Here is a 15,286-nt window from a genome sequence, read left to right as displayed (position 1 = left end):
CGTCAGTTTACACTGGTAAATACAAGTTAACTGACTCATTTTGAAAATGATTGAAAATTGATTTAAATGCACATGGCATAAAACATTTTTATAACTTGGGATAATTATGCAGTATAAACTTGTGAACGAATTACATGCTACTCGTACGTTTGGTAGCCCGGGATCTTCTGTCCGGGTTAAAGATTAGTAGACACACCAAATTAAAGAGTTATACACGACGGGTGTACGCCTACACCCCGTGCTCTGGTCGTGGCCATCTCGTAAGATAATGCCAAGGATATCCGGGACACGGTCAATAACCCCCCAAATGCTTAAAGTAAAACAAGACTGTTTAAACGAGTCGGACAAACTATTCCAATTGCATACCCAGGGGTGCAAGATTTGAACGCTCGATCAAGCGGTATTCTATATACCGTACCCCAAGCCCGTATAGGGAAAATAAGTCAAAATGTATTTACCTGAGTAAGTATGAATCACAATTGGTAAGTGTAGATAGCTTTTACTAGGCCTCCTATTCTGGAACAAAGGTTTATAATAACCTATTAGATTCCTAACGGGTCTTTATTTAAGCTTTAGCCTAGACCGGTTAGTTTTAAGGACGATACGGTACAAGCGCACGATTAAGCGAAAGACCGGATAGAATGTGATTTAGACCCGACAAGTTTGAATACTTGTATAATATGGGTATACTAAATACATTCTGGATTTTGAGATAAAAATGATAACATTTGACCCGTTTCGGTCAATTTACGCAAACTAGTTACGTAAACCGAACCGAACGCAAAAAGGGCGTTACGGGTAGCCAAAAGAGTCAAATGCAAGTTCCCTGAGATAATATGCTTTAAATATGATATAATATCAGTAAGTTATGTTCTATTATGCCCCGAATGTATTTAAACTCAATTTACGCCTCATAAGGGCATTTTGGTCATTTAAAAGATTATAAAAGAGTCAATTTGGAAATCTGAGTTACGGGTCTGAATTATACAGTAAATATACTTAATTTGTCATGTTATAACAGTAGGGTATGACCCGTATACAAAACTTATCATTTACAATCAAACTATGCACCGTAGGGGTATTTTAGTAATTTCACAAGGGCTAAAAATGTCAAAATTGGAAATCTGAGTTCAAAATCTTATACTTACTGTTATTATATGAAAATATGCTAAATACATCAGTAGGTATCATCTTTATATGTTTAATATGAGTATAACGCTTACTATGCGCTAAAAACGCTAAAAATGCGATTTAGAGCCGTTTCCGGGTTTTCAAAAGAAAGCTGAGATTTTTATATTTCTAGAATGCTCAAAATACTTTATTTAACAAATAAAATCAGTAGAAAAAGGTTTGGGGTCAAAAGGATGTATAAAACTCATTTTATGGCTTAAACGGTCAAAACCGGCATTAACCGAATCGACTTAGCGACCTATGATGCGTTCAGCCAAAAATTAAATAAAAATCATCAAAAATCCCAAAATATTATATAACATCAGTGGGTAAAAAGTTTCATATCAAAAAGTGGCCTCAATTAGGTTATACGCTAAATGCGCCGTTTATTAAACATAAAGATATAGTTTTACGCTATCGGCCATAACTCAAAATCTGGACCACCAACTGATCTGAAATTTTCGGTGCAAGTTTATAAATTAATAATAAATATTTCTACTCTTTCACTTTTCCAAAAATCACGTTTTATATCAAAAAGGGCAAAATAGTCAACTTTTAAGCATAATCGGAAACATGCATATAAATCGGTTAAGCATAGACTCAAGTTGCAAAAATTCCAGAGAGTTAAACTAAAATAAAAATGGTCAAAAATAAACTCTAATACAGATCTCAAACATGCATGCACGAATCCGAATCGAGAGTCAACGAAAAAGTCGTTTTACAAGACTTTCGGTTCCGATTCGTGTTTATACTAAAGATTGTCGAGTTGATTATGATAAAACACATTCTTATATTCATTATAAGTCATTTTTGATGATCGAACTGATTGCATGTCATCTACATTACCATTTATGCTATATTTCGCAAAAACGATTTCTGTTGACTTTTTAAGAACATCTTTGACTCGACAAATAGCATGCTTAGAGTGGGAATCAGAGAATACCCTTTTGAGGGTTTGTTTCCCACATAAATACCAACTTATAAATGGTTTCAATTTGAGAAATGACAGAGCCAATTTTGTTTAATCGAAAAGTCAAACTATATGAACAACGGATTGACTTTTTGCTAATAATCAAAGCTATAACGAATTAGAGGATGATATGAATGCTTACAAAGGTCCTAATGAAGCCTAGAAAACACTTGGAGGCTGCCTTGTCGATCAGATTGCTTCTGGGAAGCCTTGAGAGTTCTTGCAAGTTGTGGGTGTTCTTGTTTCTCTAACCCAAGTGCCCAAAATGTGAGCTTTGATCTGAATTATAAAGGAAATCAGATGTTCTAAGGAGTCTACATGTGTCTATACTTGCATGTCCATCCATTGGTGCATAAGGGAGGTGATATTAGCTTTCAAACACTCAAAAATTCGGACTTAACAGCAGCTGATCGCGAATTCTGCACCTGGGGCTGCCAAACTTTGATTAAAAATGGCAGCTTTGGTCCCTGTCTTTGCACGCGAGGTTTCGGCTATTTATTTTGACTCGTAAACCCCCAAACTTGGTTTTTAAGAACCTTGGGACATTTACCAACATGGTAATGTCCTCGGATAACTTTGCGCTCACCCGAAAAGCCATGAAATTCGACGTTGACGCTTTTAACCCCTCAAGTACGGTTTTGGCCATAACTTTCTCATACGATAACGAAACTTCATGAAATTTTTACCACATATTCTAGTGAGTATATTTTAGCATTACAAAGCTTCGGGTCTGCCAAAAGTTCACTCAGAGGTATAAATTCAACATGTTGACACTTTTAGCCCCTATAGTTTGTAATTCCTCACTTTTGTGCAATTTCCGCTTCGTATGATCCATGATCCATCCGTTTAAGGTTATAAACATTATGTAGGGTTATTGTAGAGTCTATTTATCCATTGTTGACACTTTGGACCCTTACGTTCCATAGTTTTCACCGTTTGTCAACTTTAGTCCCTCTAAAGTTTGTTTTCACATACCGGAAGTCTATGACACGTGTCAATACATTATTGGACGTAAATTTTCGAGGTGTTACAAAATAACTACAGAACTTTCAGAACTCCTAATAAACAATCATTTTATATATAAGTTTTTGTATTTGGGATCTTTTTATCATATATTATATGTATTTCTTTGATTACATACATGTTAAAAGTAGTTTACATATGTTTAATTGCCAAAATTATATATATGTGTCATAACTAATTACATATATGTAAAAAAACTAGTTTACATATGTGTAATTATAAAATTACATATAAAAAATGATAAAATTACTCTTAACATATATGTGTAATCGTAAAAATACACATAATAAATGATAAAATTATCCTAAACATAAAAATATATAAATAAAAAGATTGTTTATTAGGAGTTCTGCGAGTTCTGTAAATATTTATGGTTCTAAAATGATCCTGACCCTATATATATATATAGACTTTATAAAATAGGAACTAATTAACCAAAATGAGATTTGTTAAGGCATGGATGATCTAGTCAACACCATAAGATCAAGTTAACACAACCTTCAACACATGGTGAAATAGATAAGCATCTAGGTTCATGTGATCTCTAACCTAAGACTATCATTTAAATTACTAAGAGATCACCTCACCATCATCACTCCCTCAATCATTGATATAAGCAAAACTAGAAATGTTTTTAATATCAAATTACACCCACTTTTTATTGGTTCCAGTGGAACCCACGAGAGACACAACCATGTCTCCTATGGCAGCCTCGTGTCTAGGCACCCAGCAAGCTATAAATAGCCCTTTTGGCCACCATTTTCATTTTCTCAATTATTCTTTCTTCTCCACAACACATTTCTCAATAACCCACTATCTCTAATCATGTAATCACTTGACAAAAAACAAGAATCATTATTGTAACCAAGCATTTAATGGTTAATATAATATTTCCAAGTTTGGTGAAAACTATCACCATGGCTATTCCTAGCTAAGTATCTTGTTGGTGTTTGTGGTAAACTTACCCCCTTGATGGGGAGTTAATTAAAGCAAATCATGAGTGAATAAGGTGTGTGTTAATGACTTTAGGTAAGAATGTGTTTATTGAAAATGAGTGAAATATTATTGTCGCCATTAACTTGGGCCGTTAGTCTTTCGACTTGACCTTTAAAATCTGCCAATAATCTTGTGTCACCATTAACTTGGGACATTTTTCTTTTCTTTGAACATGTTGATGTTTCGAAAGGAGGTTAAAGTTTTTGGAATGAGACGTTGGGTTAGTAAGCTCTTGCCAATGCGTTGCAATAAGATCAGCGCAGAGGACTTGTTTTTTATAAAAGTAACTGCCTTTGGGGAATTGATACCGCACCAAAGGAACCATAGTCACAATTAATTTAAATCCCTTAACTATTTTCTTAGCTAGTAATAAAGCATATATAATAGTATATACTTTCTTTGTTGATTCAAAGCAATATGGTCGAGTGTGCGAGGGTTCCTAATGAAAACTTACACAACTTTATGCATTAAGACACACAGTTTCCTGTTTGACAATCGAGCCCTTGTTACCCTATGGTAATGTTTAGTTAACAAAACATCAAGAGGTAAATATATCCCAAACACTCCGTTTTCTTATTATTGATTACAAACTTTTATTTATCTCTTTATTTTTTGAGCCATTTTTAACACTTTACGTTTGTTTTGACTAGACGTTGAGGAAGTCTCCGTACTGAAAGTTGTTGTATCCTTGGACGACCTCGGTATCTTACATCGCTGTATTACGCCAACAAAGGGTGCAATTGCCCCATGTAAAGTGTAGTGTGATAGAATTTAATCGTGTTTATATAAATATTAAAACTAGAACATTAGGCGGCTAACAATATACCACTTTTTATATACACCTCACATCACGTCACCCCCACCCTCCCCTCTCGGCTCTCTCCATCTTAAATCGTAACCCACACCCAAACACCCTTAACACACTTCAAACAATCACCTAAAGTTCTCTCAAGACCAATCAAGTAATCTCCCATTCTCTTTCAAAGAAACAATGGTATTTTATGATTTGTGAAGCATTTTGATGCTTTCAAAAAATAAATTATCTTGAACTTGCTTCAAATCATGAGACAAAAGACCCTCGGAAAACACATTGTTGTGTAGAAATCTAAGTAAATGTATATTTTGATATTGATAGGATTTTGTTGATCAAATGTAGGAAATCATGTGGTAACAGAGGAACTATCCGTCATACATGTATATGTGTAGAGTTGTTGCTCGATAATGTTGGAATTGGGTGTCTAGTTATCGAGTTTTTAACATTATATTGGTACGATCCAAAGAGTTATACTTCGGACAACAAACAAACAAGGGTGTTTAATCATTAAACATTATGTATCAGGAGGGTGATTAATTAAGGATAATGAGTATTTGGTGAACTTCTAGGAAACATTAATTGTTTATGAAACAACTAGTTTTCCGAAATTATTGGTGATGTTCAAAGAGTTAAACGAATATAAATTTATTATTTAGATAATAAATTAAATAGGTTATTTGATTAGGTATAAAATAAATTCAAAGCGTTTGACTAGTGGTTTTATTTAATGGTCATATAATGGTTATTTGAGAGAAACGGGGATTAATTATTATTAGATAATAATTAGTGAGAGTTTTTTTTATTATTTAATAACAAAAAATCAAATGGTTTCCTTATTAAAAGTAAGTTGTCAAGGGATATTTACTTGGAGAGAATTATGGGTTCCTTAAATAGGAGGTTAAACCTAAACTTTAATTATAGAGTCGTGACAGAAAACCTGAACACCCGAAAAGAAACCTGACACCCACCCTATCTCCTTCTCTCTCATGTGAATCGGCCAGCACTGACAACCCACTCGTTGACCACCACCGTCGAACCACCAGCTTCGGTCACTTCGGTCACTGATGTGCACAAAAGCAACATATAAATTACATCAATTGTGGCATAAAACTAACCTTTTTTTTAGTACGAATGTTGGAAAAAGTGTGCTTTTGTCTTCCTTTTGTATTTTCAGGATTAAATGAGCTCAAATGAACAAAAGAAGCAAAAATACAGCTAAATCTAACATAAATACAAGAAAAGGAACAAACGTGGCATACCCGACCTCCCGACAGCATCTTCCCAAAGCAAAACAAGAAGGCAGAAGGCTAAACACGCCCCATGCTCAGTGAGCACGGGTGCGTGCCCAAGTGTCAACAGAAAAGACAAAGTGATAGAAGCTTCTACTGCCCACCACGGGGCCGTGCTCAGCGGACACGGGGGCGTGGTCAACTGTTGCAGACGCATTTAATGAAATTGCGAATTGCAATTAATGAAGAGAGAGACTCGGATGGACACGGGGCCGTGCCCAGGCTTCTGTTCAGCCTATAAATAGGAGTGCTTGGAGCTCTTGCAACTCATCCCTTGGCACACCACCTCTCTCACACTTCACCCACCACCCACCACCATCACAACACCATCATCCATTGTCCATCATAGAGTGTGTGAGTCGTCTCGGGATCCAAGATTGATCGTAAAAGTTCTTGACAATCAAAGGCCATGTTTGCCTAAGTCTCTTACATCACTTGGTGAAGACAAGTGTTTAGTGTAATACTTTTTATTTTTAATCTTTTGCACTTTTTAATTGGTTTTGTATTAATGACTTTAATTACTAGTTTCTTATGTTGAAGGTGATTCTTCCTTATCATTTGTCCGTGGTGTCTTGGCATTATTTTACTGTCTATATAAAATAAAAGATTTTCACCATTCATATCTCCACGGTCTATATGGAGGTATGTTGGCTACCTGGTCGGGGGTTAAGGGAATGGTTTGGTAAGAGTCTTGCCATTGTTCAGTGTATAGATCCTGCAAAGGACATGGGTCAAATTTAGTAGGACCTCCTTCAATACCCAACGGTATTGGATGGCGGGGGTCCAAACTCTTTGATCCCCTCATAAGTTAAACTACTGTTAAAACTTTAACCCGGCTACTTAGGACTGTATCCTTGCTGACTCAGACTACTTAGCCGAGGGTAACGTCGCCTTCAAAAGAGGGGCCTACCACATTATGCATTAATAACTTAATTAATTATCTTTCAATAATCCGACCCTTTAGGATTGTATCCTTGCTGACTCAAACTACTGGGTTGAGGGTAACATCACCTTCAAAAGAGGGGCCTACTACAATAACTAAGATAATCTCTTAAACAAGTGCAAAAGTGCAAAAATAATCAAAGGTTACACTACACACGAGTCGGATCCAAGTGATTCATCTTGTCTATCTGTTTTTACTTTTATTTTCTTTTTCAGCATTTTAGTTAGTTTTATTTTTCTAGTTTAAAAATCTTTTTCTAACATTTTGATTTGATTAGACGTTGAGGATAAACCGGTACTAAAAGCTCTTGTGTCCTTGGACGACCTCGGTATCTTACCAACACTATATACGTCCACGATGGGTGCACTTGCCCATATGTGTGTTTAGTGTTAGTAAATATCGTGTTTATAAATTTAAAACTTGGCTAAAAAGTGTAAAAAGGGCTTAAAATATACACCTAACGCACATCAGTCGCCGCCATCCACCACCTACACCGCCGCATGCCAACCCACCGTCTAGTGTCTCTCGTTTAGTATATCAGATTAGACTCATATAGCATGTGGATCTCGTGGTGTCTCGGCAACTTGTGATTGGGCTTACTAGTGAAGCTGCTTGTTGCATCCATCGTGTGGGTTCTTGGTATTCATCAAGGTATATCTCTAAACCCACTATGATTGTTTTAGATAATTGTCTGAATAACTCGTAATTGGATTATTGGTGAACATATTGTTTGTTTGTTTTGTGTTGTAGACGTTTCCGCTTCAAATTAATAATAAGATGTTAATATTGTTAAATTATAAAATTGGACTTTATAAAACAATTAAATTAAAACGGATACCCGGATTCCTTACAATGGTATCCAAACCACTTTTACAGTTATTCAGATGTTATTGTTTAAATTGATTGTTAATTTTATTTGTCAAAACTTTTATTTGACAAAAAGATCAAGCCTTTATTGTTTGGATGTGATTGTGATTTTCATGAATGGATCACTAGAGACTTGTGGTTGTGGTTGTTTTATGGGTTGTTTGTTGTTTCTGATACATTTCAATGTATGCATTTGTACAGGTTATTTGGAACCCTTGTAATAGTTAGGTTTTTATTTTTTTCTAAAAGTTGTTTTGTTGTAAAATTGTAAAAACTAGCAAGATGAACGTTAAAGACCAAAGATGGAAACAAACAAGACCAAGAAGATGGAGATCTTGGAGTAAGTTGGAACAAGGCCAGACTTTTGGTTGTTTGTCCCTTTAGACCCGTTCAGTTTATCGTTTACTAGCTCGAACAAAACTGAACAAATTACCACTAGTGGCTCGATTCTATATTTATTGTTTTGTGTGGTTATGATTGTTTAGTGTAGATAATCTTTACCAGCAAAACCATTTTTGCAATCATAAAATGATTAGACGAGTTAAAAAGAGTTTTAATTTTACTTGAAAAGGTAAATAATAACAAGGAGTTTTTATTATAAGATAAAACTTTTAGTTTAAAATTAAAGTTGTTAATTTGGAAAGACCTACATTAATAAATATTTATTAATTTAAAATCAAGTTCGTGATTAACAACCAACATTGTGTTAAATAGTGTATTTAAGATTTGATCGTGTTGAGAGTCGAAAGGAGTTTCAGTGTCACAAACTCAAAGTAAAATTGGACTTTTACTAAAAGTTACATGACTTGCCTCATGCTACAAGTCGTCCACTATATGTTTTACCCTAGTTGGTATTTAAATATAAAAGCTAAATCTTATATTAAATCAATATTGCTATGCCACCCTAAAGTGGAAATACTCGATACAATTTATCCGAATACCCTTTGTTACTGACTACGCTGCAATGGGCCTACAATTTTGAGAGGGGCTGAATCACGACTCCTATGTCCCGTGGGCTCGTTCTACACTTTTCCATTAAAGACCGATATCACTTGAAGTGTCTCAAGTGGGCATAGTTGGGGTTAAACGTACCATGTCTTGACACGTTGTGTCATGCGACCCCAAGCCTAAGAGTTATGTGTCATTCACTTGGTATTTGTGAAATGGGATCTTGCATCCTTATAAAATTTTGTTATTGGGTCATAAATTTAATTAGGATATCAAGCATGAACATACTAAAAATTTTGTCTTTATTTTGTAGATTTTCCATAACAAGTTCGACTATAATGCCTATCGCACCGTCATGTACCGTAACAAACTCATGGACAATAACTTCCCTGAATCGTTCAGCAACTTAAGAAGTGTTCTCCAAGCAACTTAAGACTTGTTCTCTAGACTGAAAATAGGTAGTATTTCTTGGATCGTCCCATCCATATAGTTCCACCTAGTGATGCTCAAAGGACGAGTGGATTCAACACAAGTCAGGGACTCTCAAAAGTTCCAAATTTTGATTCTATCAACTCCATTTGACAAGTTTTCTGAAAGTTCTCGTGAGGAAATTAAGTATAAGCATTCTTATGATATGATCATAGCATTGCAAGAGAAGTATCCACCTAAAGAAATTGGCGTTTCGCTATACCCAAGGAAATGAAGCATCCCATGAAAGTTGAGCATGACTACAAGGATCATGTTGATAATATGGAAAGGTACATTGACAGGATTGAGAAGCTTGGGTACTCCATGCACATAGACATGGCTAAAGTTACAATCTTACTATCGTTGCCGGCTTAGTACGAAGAGTTCGTCAAGGGCTACAACAAGAATGTCTTTTGAGGGAAAAAAAGATGAGCTATGGGATATGATGATATCTACTGAAGGAAAGTTGAAGCCCAAGAATACACCGAGAACAGAAACCTCAAGCCAATGCAAGAAAAGGGCCTTAAGCTACAATGATGACATCTGTTACTATTGTGGCAAGGAAGGGTATTGGAATTACACGAAGAAGATTTCTAAGCTAGATGGATCTGATTCTTTCGGGCTGATATTTGACGCATATATAGGTTATTGTGGGAATTTCCTTTTCGTCAAATCTTTAGTGTATTGTCGCTAAAATGTGTTTATTATGATTTGCAAATAGAGAAATACATTGATGAGGTAGAGTGATGCAGTCTGGGAGATTGCAGCGAATGTATAGTTTATTATGCTTTCGAATTATGAACAATATTATTGATTCTCTTAGTTGTTCTTTCATTTTTTACGCTTTTGGTTTTTGGACAAATTTTCATTATTCAATTTTAAATATTGATGAATATTTACGGTTTCTTGTGTTTGTTAAAATGTCCATTATAGTACAAAAGCACTGTATCTGTATCTATGAGATAGATATTCTCTAAATAAACATATTATACATTGTCTAAAAGATATGTGATAGAAATTAGATTTCTATAACGCACATCATTGATTTGAATGCATAAACCGAATCGCATATGTAGGATTCCAATTTTATTTAAAGTTGTTTTCCAAAAATGTGGAATCTCTAAGGATATGTGAATTAGGTTTAAATGACAAATCAACAAGGAATGATTTGGAATCAACTTATGAAGGAAGAACATGGTGCATGGCGATGCATCAAGTCCTTGGAGACAAATGAGACAAAGCAAACAGATTAATCATATTTTACTTATGAAGTTGAAACATAGAAGTTGGATTCTACTTAGATTAATCAAAATAGATGATAGCTTATTTAAGGTATTTTGATTAGATTAGAGGTAAAAGACCTTAATCGAACTTCTAAGCAATCATCATTAAATATTTTTCGAATCAAAGCGCTATAGTAGTGAAGTTGAAAAGAAAGGTTGAAGTGCATTAGATTAGACTTCAATTAATGATGAAAATGCGATCTAGTAAAAGAAAAGTTCTTTCCTAAATATCAAAGGAAATTATCATCAAAACAAACATGGTAGACAAAGATCTTATATAACATCGTATAATAGTTATACAATGATTGTCTTACCTTAAGACTTGGAAATTCTATAACAAAACTAAATCCCTTCTGAAGATTGGATCTTCGAGAGGAAAAAGAGTTTTGTCTGGAATTCTTAAAAGATCTAATCAATCTAACTAAGAATAGGATTCTCAATGATGATTAGATATGATTCAAGGGATAAAACAAAGTCTTTAGAATTTCCTGAACTAATATCATAAGTCAATCAACAAGAAGTTGTTGAGCATGGATCTGAGAGGTTTGGAGAAACAACTATGATGTTGAATATCCAAATAACAAAGTTATCAAATGAGGAATTTGATAGACTTAGTTGGAGATTAAGAACCTTTGATACGATCATAATCATAGATATTAATGCTAACCACATGCATAACCAAGTCCAGACGTGAACAATCTCATTTTCGAGAATTAAAAAATATGAATCTATAGGATAAACTCATTTGTGGTTCTGTGCGAGATATCTATAAACTTTTAAAGCAAACAAGTTGTTTTAAAGCAAGACTGTTAGGGATAATGTAATGGCAAGTGAGAGCTATGAAATATTTTGGGATATTAAGTTCATCATTAATTAAATGTTTTCATAATGAAGATTTTGGCTACGGATGACAAGTAACAAGTTTTGTATAGTCATCGAAGAAGTATGTATATACTAAGAAGGTCATTTAATGACTTCAACGAATGACCTCGAGAGGATCAACATCTGAACTTGTGGAACGGGCCTGATTTTAGAAATTTGAACCTTCAATCAAAGGAGAAAGTAGAATAAGTTCTATTTTATATCTCGTTCTAACATGAAAGATACACAGTATATACACGTCGACCATACAAATGAGATTCGGAGTGGATAATGGAACCTTTAGTGAAAGATTCCAAAAAGGATTGTTTAGTTGAAGCTAAGAAGTGCTCTTAGGATAAGTAACATTGTTAAGATAGTTTCTACAATATATGAATTCATTGATTAATGATTAGTTTTGACAAGTCAAGAAAGAGTTTCTGAACTTGGGAATCACCGAAGATTTACTGTAAAATTGATTCCTCGAGGAAGTGAAAACAGATGAGACTTGTGTAGGACATAAACATTATTGAAAGTGTTAGTGAATAAATACAAGTGGGCATTGTGAAAATGAAAGGTTTATTTAAGGCATAGTAAGAGAATGAAAAGTTCATTTGTAACATTAGCAAAGGCACCTAAAGTGTGGTGGTCATGTCTTAGACATTGTGTTACAACAAAGATTGATTGGCTTGGAGAAAATATATCTTAATAAAGAGATATCTTGGATAACATGTTAAGACATTATACGGGTTGTTAATAATTAGAGTAAATTACCTAGATGGTCCCAGTGGTATTCTCACAACTTTCTAAAATTACATGTGTGTTTCCTATGGTGTTCTCACTTGTTACTCGCATAGTCCCTTAATTGGATGGACATTAGTTATCAATTTATGTGCATGTAAAATGACAAAACTACCCTTATGTTATGTAATTAATATTTAAGAGTTAAGTGTGGCCTACTTTTTTATTTAAAACATATGACACTCCCACCCTCTCCCTCTTTTCCACATCTGACTACCACTGCATCCCCTAGCCCGCCACCCTCCCACCTACATTCATCACTGCCTCCCCCTAACCCCAGATATCTATGCCTCTCCGTCTCCAACTCTATCCATACCCACTTTTTAAGTAGCGCCTACTTTTTAAATACTAAGGGGTGTCCTTTACGCTTGTATCAAATTACAACCGTGTCCTTTAGCTAAAAAAGTTACAGGCTCTGTCCTTTATGTTACCAGTTTTTAGCACATTATGTCATTTAGCCTTCACCTAGTTAAGTTTTATGGCTAAGTCTTACCATGTGCCTCTCACATGAGAGGGCAACATGGTCTTTTCATCTCAAATTAACATGAATTTCGATTTCCCCATTGCATCTCATAATATACATCTGATTGTTCATATTCATCTAAAAAAATGAGGGGATAAAAGAGATTTATTTATTTCATTTGGATTAACTGAAAAAAAAAGAGTGATCGACTAAAAAAATGGAGGGGACAAAAGAGATATATTTAATTCGTTTTTTAATACAAAATTGAGATGAAAAGACCATGCTTGCCCTCATGTGAGCGGCACATGGTAAGATTTAACCAAAAAAAAAAATAATTAGATTATGTCTAAAGGACATAACGTGTTAAAAACCGGTAACATAAAGGACAGAGCCTGTAATTTCTTTAGTTAAAGGTCATTGGTTGTAATTTTTTCTAATTGTTAATCGAGTTCATTTGAAAGTTAATCGGTCAGAATTGTCAACGACGAATAGTTTAGTTTATGTATTATATGTAATTCAGATTTGTAGAAGGGTTAAGTATGTAAACTCTCCAATGTATAACCGGTGTATCCAGGTTTGCGACATATCAAAAGGAACATGTTGTTTTCATCACACTGATTTATATGTGTGTGTATAGGTGTGTAAAGGACAAGTCATGTAGTCAATTGGATTTTGTAGATATAGTAATTATCCTTAGGATGCAATTAATGTTTGAGTATAGTGTAATTAGTCCATAAATAGATAACAACTGTTCTTGGAAATTTCGTTTGGTTGATGGATCAAGAAATGGATTTGAAAGTTTTATTTTGGTGAGAGTGATGGATGTAGTTTACGTCTCATTCCAGAAGGCCAAAATGGAACTATCATTTGATCTGCCTATTTGAATTTGATTAACCTTTTTTTTTTTCAAATTTCAGAAGAGAATGGAACAAGAGACAAAAGATCAAGGTATGAAGACATACTTAAACTTGGATTAACATGTGTGTGTGTGTATGTGTGTGTGTGTGTGGGGGGGGGGGGAGGGGTTGTTAGACTTGTATGTTTGATACAAGTTCGATAAAAAGTCTAGTTATTTAAGTAATTAGAGTATAAAATTTAGTTTCGTGTCTATTCCTTGACATTATGGTTAATGTGTATGACAATTGGTGAAGCTTTGCCCTGTTCCCTACAGTCAGTATATATAGATTATATGTCTGTGTAAACATTCAAAGCGTGTCGATTGATCAATGCAAATCCATGTTTTAGGTATACATCGCATCTTCTTTGTTCTTGATGTTTTGGTTCTTCATTGTGGTTAAATAAGGATTTACTAGGTCCTATAAATGGCAGGCATTATATTATATAATATAATACTACAAAAAGTAACTTGGGGCATCACCTGCTCATGTAATCATCGTGTCCAAACAAACACACCGTTTAAATCAACCTTCTGAATTAATAAAATCATATTGAACAAGGCGTCAACAAATGTCGGCACCTTAGTCTGTGGTCAACGATGTGATAAGCAAACCTGTGCCCAACTGACGCACCGTTCCGAAAAAAAAAAAACAAACCGTTAACATTAAGCAGCACCATTAGTCCGTTAACATAACTGCTCCCACCACCGGTTTCCACAAATTATGACTTAAGACACATGCCGGAAAACTAACCGACACATCATTTCGAAAAAAAATAAAAATAGAGGCTTATGGTGGCAGCCTTTGAATCACTATCGGCGGCAACTATCGACACCAATTGACACCGGTCCCAACGTTTCTTGAATCTTCTTCAAATACCAACTTAATTCCGGTGGCAACCTTTAAATCACTAACGGAAACAACAATAACTGACATGGACACCGGACCCCATGTCCAGACTCATCGTTTCACGCTTCTTCTTCGAATACCAAAATTAACGCCATAGTACCAGATGATGTTGCCGTTAAATCACTTACGGCGATGACAATAACGACCACCGGCACAGTGCCAACCCCGCTGATTAAACGCTCACCGTCTCTAATAACTTAGATGGTTTTTCTTTTACTCTCTTACTGATAACATATGCTTTTACCGTTGATGGTTTTACAAAACCATGTTGTGAGACAAAGTAATATTTCAAACTTTAAATAAAAAATATGGTTGAACTAAACATGTTTCACTATGACGGTAAACCGATTTGAAATTATGTTACTGTCATTGGAGAGGCAAATTGTTTTTTTTTTTTTGTTGCTTTTTTTTTTTTATATGCGAAGAGAAATATTATGGATCTAAAAGGCTTAGGGGACTAGGGGTGGTTTACTAGTGATAGAATTTAGCACTCACAAGCACCAATCAAGTTTTGCCATGTCATTGACTATTTTTCCATCACTCACAACCATTTTTACTAGGGGTGGTCATCACTCACCACCACACCCA

The sequence above is a fragment of the Helianthus annuus genome, chromosome 15 (genome assembly GCF_002127325.2).
Source record: "Helianthus annuus cultivar XRQ/B chromosome 15, HanXRQr2.0-SUNRISE, whole genome shotgun sequence".
Classification (NCBI taxonomy): domain Eukaryota; kingdom Viridiplantae; phylum Streptophyta; class Magnoliopsida; order Asterales; family Asteraceae; genus Helianthus; species Helianthus annuus.
Note: the sequence above shows the minus strand (reverse complement) of the source record.